Source organism: Dendropsophus ebraccatus, chromosome 11 (assembly GCF_027789765.1).
Source record: "Dendropsophus ebraccatus isolate aDenEbr1 chromosome 11, aDenEbr1.pat, whole genome shotgun sequence".
In the NCBI taxonomy this organism is placed as follows: domain Eukaryota; kingdom Metazoa; phylum Chordata; class Amphibia; order Anura; family Hylidae; genus Dendropsophus; species Dendropsophus ebraccatus.
The window spans coordinates 6,611,621-6,623,829 of NC_091464.1; positions in this window are offsets into that span (position 1 = coordinate 6,611,621).

Genomic DNA, 12,209 nt, shown 5'->3' on the forward strand with positions numbered 1-12,209 from the left:
TCAGGAAAAACCTTCAGGATTTCCTGATGAGAGGAAAAAAAGTGTTTTCAATATGGTCTAGTATGCCAACATACATCTCAATTACCCACACAGACCTTAGTGTACCCTGCCACCATCTCCCCCTTGTGTTACATTCCACCGTCTCCCCCTCATATACCGTGCCACCGTTCCCCCCTCATATACCATGCCACCGTCTCCCCCTAGCATATCGTGCCACAGTCTCCCCCTCTTATACCATGCCACCGTCTCCCCCTCATATACCGTGCCACCATCTCCCCCGAATGTACCGCACCCCTGTGTCCCCTATTTGTACCGTGCCACCTTCCCCCTAGTGTAGTGTGTCACCATCTCTCCAAAAAGACATGATAGGAGTTGTAATTCTGCAACCTGGATGCCCGCAGGGTGCAAAATGACAACTCCCATTGACGGGGTTGTGACTCCCGCCAAGTACAGGGGTCACTTTAATAATGGTCAGTCACTTGCTCCAAATCATTCAGGCAGGTGCGCGCACACTAAGAAAGACTGACGCAAAATTCAGCTTCAATCTCAGTCCCTGCAGTGTTAGCCCTTGGGATCATCACACGGCACTGAGGTTTATTATAGAGAAAGTAATAGTTTACACGCAGTACAAAGAAAGGGCTTGTTTAACCCCTTAAGGACAGAGCCTGAAATGGCCTTAAGGACAGAGACAAATTTTATGAATATGACCTGTGTCACTTTATTCATTAATAACTTCTGCATGCTTTTACCTATCCGGACGATTCTGAGATTGTTTTCTCGTGACATATTGTACTTTACATTTCTGGTAAAATGGAGTCGATACTCATAACGAATCTTTATGAAAAACACCAAAATAACGTGAAAAATTGTGAAAAAATGCATTTTTCCAACTTTGAAACCTTTCTGCTTATACAGAAAATGGTTATGCCACATAAATTATATATTAAATAGCATTAGCAACATGTCTACTTTATGTTGTTAGCTTTTATTAAACTATATTTAATTTTTTTTAGACAATAGGAAGCTTAAAACATTAGCAACAATTTTCCAAATTTTCAGTAAAATTTCAAAATCAGATATTTTTAGGGACCTGTTCAGGTTCAAAGTCTATTTGAGGGGCCTGTATGTTAGAAAGCCCCACAAAGCATCCCATTTCAGAAACGGCACCCCCCAAACTCTGCAAAAGCACATCCAGAAAGTTTTTTAACCCTTTAGGCGAGTCACAGAAATAAAAGCGAAGTGTGTAAGAAATTTGAAATTTTTTATTTTCTGTGCAGAGATTTTATTGTAATCCAATATCTTTCATAATGATAAACCTATTAGCAGAGAAATGCACCCCAATATTGATTTCTCCGTTTCTGCAGTTTATAGAAATACCCCATATGTGGCCCTATTGCGCTATTTGACGCAACCACAAGCCTCAGATATAAGGGAGCGCCTAGTGAATTTCAACGCCTCCGTTATATTTGGTCATTTTTGACCGTCCCAACTTAGGTTGGCAGAGGCTCTGGTGTGCCAAATCCTAAAAAACACCCCTAAAAGGACACCATTTAGAAAACTGCACCCCTCAAGGAATGTAACAAGGGGTGCGGTAAGCATCTGGACCCCACAGGTGCTTCACAGATTTTCAGAACAATGTGGTGTAAAAAAGGAAAAATTCTATTTTTTACACTAAAATGTTGTTCTAGCATTTATTTTTCATTTTAACGAGAGGATAAAAGAAAAAAAAAACAGAAACCAAACGTGTAGCGCAGTTTCTCCCGAGTACAGAAATACCCCACATGTGGACATAAAGTGCCAAGCGGGCGCAGGACGAGCCTCCAAAGGGAAGGAGTGCCAAATGGCCTTTGCAAGCTGGATTTTACTGGAATGGATTTCAAGGGTCATGTCGCATTTACAGAGCCCTCGTGCTGCCAAAACACTGGAAACCCCCCACAAGTGACCCTATTCTGGAAACTACACCCCTCAAGGAATCTAACAAGGGGTTCAGTAAGCATATGGACCCCACTGGTGACGGGCACAAATGTGGAACAATGTGACGTGAAAGGGAAATATTTCATTTTTTCACTTTCACGGCACAAATGTGGCCGTTATCAAGGGGTCCATATCCTCACTGCACCCCTTGTTAGATTCCTTGAGGGGTGTAGTTTCCAGAATAGGGTCACTTGTGGGGGGTTTCCAGTGTTTTGGCAGCACGAGGGCTCTGTAAATGCGACATGGCGTTCATCATCCATTCTGGCCACATCCAGCCTCCAAAATCCAAATGGCGCTCCTTCCCTTCGGAGGCTTGCCCTGCGCCCACATGGCGCTTTATGTCCACATGTGGGGTATTTACGGACTCAGGGGGAATTGCTCTACACATTTTGTGTGTTTCTTTTTCTCTTTTAACCTCTTGTGAAAATGAAAAATTTAAGGCTAAACCAACATTATATTGTAATAAATGTAATATTTCATTTTCACGCCATATTGTTCCACATTTGTGCCCATCACCAGTGGGGTCCATATGTTCACTACACCGCTTGTTACATTCCCCGAGGGGTATAGTTTCCATAATGGGGTCACTTGTGGGGGGGGGTTCAACTGTCTTGGCAACAACGGGGCCTTTTAAATGCAACATGGCCCCTCGAAATCCATTCCCGCCAAATCCAGCCTCAAAAAACCAAATGGCGCTCCTTCCCTTTGGAGGCTTACCCTGCACCCGCAAGGCGCTTTATGTCCACATGTGGGGTATTTCCGTACTCAGGGGAAGTTGCTCTACACATTTAGGGGGGCATTTATTAAGTCCGGCGTTTTTTACGCCGGACTTATAAATGCCCCCGCAGCTCCAGCGCAACGGGGATTTATGTAGAGGCGGACTGCAGAAAACCTATGTCAGCTAAGGACTGGAGTAGGTTTTTGGCGTACATTTAGGCGGAACGGATGGTAAATCGCGCAGACTCTGAGTCCGCGCCCTCCGTTCCGCCCACTACACGCCCCCTTTCCGCCCCCCTGGCGTACTCAGCGGAAAGTGCCGATTTGCGAATATTTTATTCGCAGATCGGCCATTTGCATATAAAAAAATACGCAAATCGGCACTTTCCGCCGAAAATCATCCGTTCGCCGGATGATACATGTGGCCCTTAGTGTTTTTTTTTTATCTTTTAACCCCTTGTGAAAATGAAAAAATCAAGACAAGATCAATGATTTAGTGTAAAAATTAAACATTTTTTACACTACATGTTGGTCTAGCCTTGATTTTTTTCCTTTTCCACAAGGGGTTAAAAAAGAAAGTTAACACAAAACGTGTAGGGTAATTTCCCCTGAGTACAAAAATACCCCACATGTGGATATAATGTGCCATATGGGCACAGGGCAAGCCACCAAAGGGACAGAGCGCCATTTAGAGGCTGGAATGGAAGATGGAGGCCATGTCGCAATTAAAAAGCACCTGTGCTGCCAGGACAGTAGAAACCCGCCACAAGTGACCCCATTCTGGAAACTACACCCCATAAGGAATCCAACAAGTGGTACAGTGAGCATATGGATCCCACTGGTGACGGGCACATAAGTGGAACATGTGCCGTGAAAATAAAAAATACAATTTTGTGGCCGTCACCAGGGGGCCATATCCCCACTGCCCCCCTTGTTAGATTCCTTATGGGGTGTAGTTTCCAGAATGGGGTCACTTGTGGGGGTTTCTACTGTCCTGGCAGCACAGAGTCTTTGTAATTGCATCATGGTATCCTCTAATGGGAATGGCGGCCATACCTATTTAGCTGGGGAAAAGGGACAATTCTAATTTATTTGGGGGTATTAGGCCAATTATTAGTTTATAAGGTTGAAAATGACAGGTGTCCATCAAATTCAACCTGTGTTGATCCAGAGGAAGGCAAAAAACCCTTGTGAGGCAGACGACAGTAGCCTCATCACAGGGGAAAAATTCCTTCCCGACTCCATAATGGCAATCAGAATAATCCCTGGATCAACGTGACCCCTGAAATAGGAATAAGGGACAGAATTTAGAAGATGTAGAACCCCAATGACATGTGGTACGCCTTGAAGCAATCCTTTATGCAGAGCCCGGGGTGATCAGGACAGGTGGCACACTGGAAAATAGTGTCCTTCCTGATCCCCCTGTTACGCCACACTCTGCACTTCTTCTGGGGTCTCCTGTTTTCCAGTGTGGGGGACGTCACCTGGAAAATGTTACCCTGGTGCGATACGGGGTCCTTCATATCCAGAAGCGCTGGGTCCGATCCATGGCTGCTAAATATTAGGGCTGTTATTACTGCTTCTGATATTTTCGGATTGTGCCGCAAGCTACAGTAGCTCGGGCAGCGACGGACCGGAAGAGGGGGTACTCTCACAGAGTTTGTAGAATTTCACGCCATACCGTGATCTCTTATTGGGACGGTACTGGCGGAAAAGACGTGTCTGGGGGGCAGCGTGCGCTACGCTACCCCCCAGACACGTCACTGGATGATGAGGATGATGAGGATGAATAGAGGAAAGAAGGATCCCCCCCATTCATCCTCACTGGCTGTTTCGGTGTCGAAGGCAATAATAACATATGTGTCCGACGCCGAAAACACCCTGGGGGCCATCTTTATACGGGGATTGGTATAAGGGGTATGTAAATGTGTAGTGGTGTAGTGTAAAACTTTATTTCGTGTAGTGTGGTGTAGTGTAGTGTTTTTTTACGTGTTTTTTTGACAGTAAGAAAAAATATCCCTACACCAAGAAAGGAGCTGCTGATAAATGCCGCGGCACTTATCAGCAGACAGTGGCGGTAGGATATAGGGGGGAAAAACGCCCCTACGCCAAAAAGGGGGAGTTGCTGATCAGCGGCGCACTTACGTGCAATGCTGATCAGCACTCAGCGGCGTTAGGGCGCAAACAAAGAAAAAAAAATTTCCGAAGATTTCCGACGCTGGACGACCGAACCTGAAAGTGACGCGAAGAAGACGCGAGGACGGCAGAACCGCAGATCGTCGCTCCGGAGGCCCAGATCAGGTGAGTATGGTACACCTGCACCACACACACCTGTTCTGCACCCCTCAGCTACCTAGCTGAGGGGTGCAGAACCCGGCAAAACTGTTTTTTTACAGTATGATCGCCGTGATGGCGATCGTGGGGGGGGCATCGGCGCCATCTTTCTTGGGGACACTTATGGCGATTGGTGCTGTCTCGGACAGCACCAATCGCCATTGCTTTCCGGTCACCGGGTCACCGATGACCCGGAAAGCTGTATTCAGCTGCTATATGCTGATCTGTATTGATCAGAATATAGCAGCGATCATCGGCACGGGAGGGGTTAATCACCCCCCGTGCCGACGAGCAGAGATGGCCTGCTATACATTATAGCAGGCCATCTTCCCCGACCGCTGTGTGTGAACACACAGCGATCGGGGATACATCGGGCATAAGTATACGCCCATTTGCGTTAAAGCCCACCCCTGTCGTTAAGGGGTTAAAGCAGATAGTAAGCATATCTATCTTGTATCCGACTGTGTTGTCCCTCGCTGTATTCTGAAATGTTCTCTTCGTGATCACAGCAGTTCCTTTGTTATGCCTCACATCTTGTTACTATTGTATCAGCTCTTCAGGCATACTTGGCAGAATACAGGCATCATCTTAAATTGCATAAGCATTGCTCGTCCGTTTAAAGGAAAATATAATTTCTCAATATAAAAGTATAAAAACATAGAACTACCCTCACAATCCCCCCTAAATTATATTTTTCTTTTCCCTAATACTGATAGTCTTGAGCCTTTGTAGCTATCTCATGATGGGGGTTAGGAGATGGGGATACTTCACCCAGCTACTGGAGTTTGCGTTCCTAACAAACACCTCCTCCTTCCACTGGGACCTTAACCACCATGAGAGTCTTCCCTTCCCTTATCTATCCCTAAATTAACCCTTGATAAGCAGATACCTCAAACTTCTTGGGGAATGAGGGAGTCTTTGTGGGCATATCAATTTCTGTGGTACCAACTAGGGGTTCCTCTTCTGGTCGCCCCGAGACTACCATCTCTATCCCAGTGACCTTCAACATTAATTTCTTATAAATGGGTATGCAACAACATAGAACAATCAGGCCAGCTATCAGTAGTCCTGTCAAGATCATACCTATGGTGAGGAGGAACCGTTTCCAACCTCCAGCCCATTCTGTCATCCAATTGGCCCAACTGGTGTCTACTCCAGCATTCTGCTTTATTTCCTTAGCTAATCCTTTTATCTTACCCAGGGCTACCGTGACTTTACCATCAACTCCAGTGTTGTCAGGAATGTAGGTACAGCATTCTTCTCCTATCATTGAGCAACCTCCTCCTTTCTCAGCTGTCAACATATTTATGATGAACCTATTTTGCAGAGTCATCCTAGTATTGGGGCCTAATTCTTCAACTATACCTTGGAATTTTTTCAACTATACCTTGGAATTTTTGTTGATCTGTATCTGGGGAATGATGGAGTGGAAACCTGCAGAAATCTGATCTTGGGCCTTAAACTCATCTGGGACCCCCCTTGGCACTCCAATAGCATCTATATACACCTGGGGGTCTTGCTGAAAGTCTCACAATAGGGAAGATCTCTTTTGTCTATGATGGCTACTGGGTTGGGATTCTGCATCTGGGACTTCCGGATCCCATGGGACTACTCGGAAGGGCATAATAACTTTCACTAGGGTACACTGACCCTTCCATAGGCTAGGCAACTTGTTTCTCAGTCTCCCATCTCCACATAACCAGAATACATCAAATACAGCATGGGTCAGATTCTGTAACATTGAGGAACCAATAGAGGAGTTATACTTGCAGAAACCGGGGCCAAAAATACCCATTTGAGTACCAGTAGTTTCATTAGCTGTAAAGCAAGTGTAGTTACCATCATGGACATAGACTTCTCCTGGGGGTCTCCCCTTCGGTTTGGGGGTCAATAGGGGACGGAGTTATGGACATTTAGTATCATTTTCACCCTTTAATAAGTTGAGGAGGCATTCTGTGTGATTTATTTCAGGGAGATCTAGGGGTATTGTAGTCAGGTGTGTATTTGCCGCTGCACATGCTATACAACCTACTGATATATTGGCCGTTCTCACTGTATACCTAACCCACTCAATCCATAAATTTTTCCTGGGAGTAGTCTGGGTCTCAATGCTAAACACATCCTGCCAGGATAGTCCCGGAATGGGGAGGATGTCCTGGACCATTTTATCACGGTTGTTTTTCAAGCTACCAACAACTTAGGGGGCTACAGTGGGTTTTAACTTTATATCCTTGAGTACTACTAGTCCTAACGAGGGATTAATGGTACCAATATGTGCCCCTAGAACATATTTGCCTAATTCACCGGGACAAGGGTTTTTTATATTCAAGAACAAGGGGAAACAGTTCTTTAGGGCACATCGGCCCCAGGGGATTTTCCGACCTCTAGTTAGCGTCATTCTGGTCAGTAGCAATCTTCCCTTACTGTCTTTACGATCTCTGCCCTCCTTTGGTTTATAATTCCAGTCTGTCCCTGTGTTCCAACCCACGTCTGACCAATAATAGCAGTTCTCATTCCCTGGTCTAGTTACACACAAATAGGATTCTCCCTCGTTGTATGACCCATGGTCCAATTTAATCTCTTCTTTACATACGTGAGCGTGTCTCACTACATCACAATAGTCGAATTGGAACGTAACTATAGGGACAGAGGTGTTTACCCAAAAGATTGTACCAGGCAAAGTGTGAGTTGCAGCAGCTAGACTTCAAATAATATTGGAAAGGATATGCGCCATCATGCCTCGATCGGGGACTTCTTACAGTGGGAGGCGTGGATCCAAGGGTCTTTCCCTTCGAGTTTCACAGCAGTGGGTGTAATCAGCAGGACTCTGTAGGGACCCTCGAATCTAGGTTCCAGGCAATCTCTCCTTATATGTCTCTTCAGGTACACACTGTCTCCCGGTTTGAATGGATGGACTGTGTCTCCTGTGGATTCTGGAAGAGAAGCAGATACTGCAGTACGAGAGTTAGACAGTTCTTGAGCAAGAGAAATTACAAATTGTACAAGTTTATCTTGACCTTTCTGCAATTCCTGAGTGTCTATCTCAGCTATCTTAGGAGGGGACCCAAATAAGATCTCATAGGGAGTAAGTCCATGTCTAGCCTGTGGTGTGTGTCTGACATGGTACAGAGCAATAGGCAGCAGGTCTGGCCATGGGAGAGGATGTTCCTGACTCATTTTAAGTAATTTAGTTTTGAGGGTGCCATTCATCCTCTCAACTTTCCCTGAACTCTGGGGGTGGTAAGGGGTGTGTAAGCCTTGGTGTGCACCAAGCATGAACCACAACTCTGAGAACACTGAGGCCGTGGAATGCCAAATCTGCAGGCAATTTCAATGAGCATCTTCTTAGCCGTGGTCTTTGCTGTCATATTCTTGACTGGGTAGGCTTCTGGCCATCCTGAGAACATGTCCACCACCACGAGCACATACTCATACCCTCCAGCCGGGGGCATATGTATGTGATCCACTTGTATCCTTTGCCATGGGTAGTCTGGTTTGGCCAAGTGTTGGGCAGGAACAGTCTGGGTACTGCTGGGATTGCAGATCTGACAAATTTGACAAGCTTGATTGTATGCCGTCAGGGTGGTGCTGATTCCTGGAGCATGGTAAAACTTCCTGATGTAAGCCAGAGCTTGGTTCTTTCCTCTGTGTGTAGCTCCATGTGCCCATGCTGCGATGGCCGGGTACATTCTTCGTGGGAGGCAATACACATTTTCCTTCTTCCATAGGCCTGTCTGTTTCTCCAATACTGCACCTTCTTTTTTCCATTGTCTTCTTTCCTCTGTAGGTGCACTGAACTGTTCCTGCTGCAGTTTTAGAGAGGGTGGCCTTACCACCACCAAGTCTGTTGGATTCTCCACTGGTATTTTCAAATCCTCATTTTCTAGAAATTTCTTCCTCTGTGCCCTTGTACTCACCATGACGACTTCTGTATCTACAGGATCCCACGGATAGTCCATATACTGCCATCTTTCTGACACAGGTCCCATAGCAGCTTGTTTTGCCGCCTGTTCTGCTAGCTGATTTCCTCTAGCTTCTTTGCTGTTGATTCTCCTATGTGCTTTCACTTTGATGACAGCCACTTGAGTGGGTAGTTCCATGGCCTGCATAAGTCCTTGTATAAGCTCAGCAAGATGTTATAAATCCTCGATTTTTCCATATAGTGCCAAAGTCATGGGCAATACCGTGGGCATAACGAGAGTCTGTTCTGATATTCACTCTCTTTCCTTCAGCCATTTGCAAGGCAGTTTGAAGGGCAATTAGTTCCGCTTCTTGGGCCGACCTGCCAGGTGGCAAGGCCTCAGCGTGTAATACTTGGTTTTCGGTTGTAATTGCAAATCCCGTATGAAACTTGCCTGCATCATCAGCATACCTTGATCCATCCGTCCACAACTCCAGATCTGTGTCTGGAATCTCTGTGATAGACATGTTATGAAGTTCTGATGTGTCTTGTTGCAACGTGTGCAAGCAGTCGTGGGGTGGTTCTTCCCATTCATCAGGGTCAGGTTCTCCTTCCCCCCTTGGGACCTGTGGCAGGAGAGTGGCAGGGTTGATGGTGGTACACTTTTTGAAAGAGACATAGGAGGGGAGTAACAGCGAACATTGAAGTCTGAGGTGTCTCTGGTGAGAAAGATGACGAGGCAAGGTGAGATAGAGAACTGCAGCAAGGTCGTGAGGGCCCTGTATGATCACGTCATGTCCCAATGTGATGTCTGAAACTTTGTCTAAGAGCTTCTGGGCTGCATGGACCGCTCGCAGGCAGGTAGCTGATGTTCTGGCAACTGGATCCAGTCTGCAAGAGTAGTATCCAAGGGGACGTTGTTTACCACCATGGTCCTGAGCAAGTACACCAGACGCATGGCCATCTTTCTCAGAAACATAAAGATGAAATGGTTTGACATAGTCTGGGAGACCCAAGGCAGGGGCACTGGCAATGGCTTTTTTCAGGAGGTGGAAACACTGTTGATACTGTTGATATATGAAGGGGTCTGGCACATCTTCTTCATTAGGGCCAGTCTTCAAAGCATCGTAGAGGGGCTGCATGAGCCTGGAAGCATCTGGGATCCACTGTCTGCAGTAGGTGATTAACCCTAGAAAGGACTGCAATTGATTAACAGTAGTTGGATAGGGGACAGCCAAGATGGCTTGTTTTCTTTCTTCAGTCAGGTGTCTCACCCCTTGAGATATACAATGACCAAGGAAAATGACCTGAGGTAGACACCATTGGACCTTTGCTTTAGAAACCTTGCAGTTGATTGCTGCCAGATGTTGGAGAAGGGAAATGGAGAGGTCTTCCAACGCCTGCATGTTGTTAGGCCCACATAGGAGGAGATCATCCACATATTGAAGTAGGGTGGCTTCAGGATGGGCGGCGATCCATGGTGAGAGGGCAAGCTTCAAGGCCTGTGAGAACTGGTTGGGACTATTCTGGGCTCCCTGGGGGGTCCTTGTCCATGTAAACTGCGCCCCCTGGAACGTGAAAGAGAACAGAAATTGTGAATCCTCATGGAGAGGCACACTGAAGAAAGCGTTGGCAAGGTCGATAACTGTGAAGAGGGGTGAGTCTTGAGGTACCCCACTAAGGAGTGTGTTTGGATTCGGCACTACTGGTGTTTCCAAGATTGTAGCAGCATTGACTGCTCTCAGGTCCTGCACGAGACGATACCGGTCAGGCTGGCCCTTCACACTCTTCTTCTTGACTGGAAACAATGGAGTGTTGCAGGGTGAGGTACAATGTTTCAGTACTCCTGCTTTTAAATAGGTTTGGATCTGTTCTTTTAGACTAACTTTTTGGGCCGCTTTCAAGGGATATTGTGGGACTCTGGTGTGAGGAACTCCAGGTTTCAGGTGTACCACGACAGGTGGGACTGGGAGTAGTCCAACATCATCAGGTCCAGTAGACCACAAGCTGAGTGATACCTGTTCTTCAACATGGGAAGGTACCCCTGTGTCTGGACTAGATTTTTCCTGGAGAATCATCAGTGGCAAGGCTCTGAGGACACAGATGTCGGTGGCTGTGTCTTCACCATCTGGACGGTGTAGTCTCAGTTGCATCCCATCGGTATCATAGGAGATCTGCGCTCTCAGTCTTTTAAGAATGTCAGACTCCAGGAGGTTGAGTGGACAGGTGTCTGAGACAAGAAATCTTGCAGTCACATCCGAAAAAGGGTCCAAGAGAGACCAGTACAGTGAGTCGACTTTGTTGGCGTTTTCCTTCCAGTCCGATGCAGGACATCCAATCTTCTGAAAGTTCAATGGAATGGGGGAGTTTAACCTTTGAGATAACAGACGTGGACGCTCCCGAATCCACCAGGAAATCAATAGGCACCTCAGCCACACTCAAAGTGACTTTCCCGCAAGTAGGGGATGACCCAACAACTGGCATGGTGGACTCGGGTTGTCCTCCCCGTCATTGCCTAGGCCAGGGGTTCCCAGGGTTCTCTTGCATGTTAGGGCACTGTTCATCATTCTTGGGTTGGCTTCTGCACTCTCTTCCCACATGTCCGGGTTGTCCACAATTCCAACAGGTAGGCCTTCGCCTTCCATCCTGATTTGGTCCTCCTTTTGGCGGGTGGTATAGGCTGTGTTGGGAGTAAGATTGGGGTGGGCCAGAATATTGCTGAGGATACTGCATCCAAGTCTAGTAGGGGACAGCTTGTGGTCCCATAGGATAAGGTGGCTGTTGAGGTGGAGAACAAGTAGGTTGAACTGAAGTTGTTGCCACAGAGGGCACCACCGGGCATAAGACAGCTTCTTCACACTCTTCATCTTGCATCATTAAGGCTACAGCTTTCTTCTTAGACTTATCCTTTATCTTCTTGGCCAGGCACCGTGCAAAACCCTTTGCCACCGTGACGGCATCTTGTAACGTACCTCCAACACAGTCTGGGCGGATGGACAGAATTTTATCTTTCAATGGCTCGTTCAGTCCTTCTATGAAGGCTTTGGTAAGCAGCATCCGGTGGGCCTTCGCCTGAGGCGTGAATCCAAGGTCGTCAAACATCAATTGTAATCTAGCCGCGTATTGTTCCACCGTTTCCTCTGGCCCCTGTGTTACATCTTGGAGTAAGCCTTGTAGGTCTGTCAGGGCCTCCTGTGCTTATTGCTTGAGTTGTTGGCAATATGTAAGACCTGAGGGATAGCTATCTGTCGGTGGGGACTTGGGTTGAAGGCTGGAGCCATCA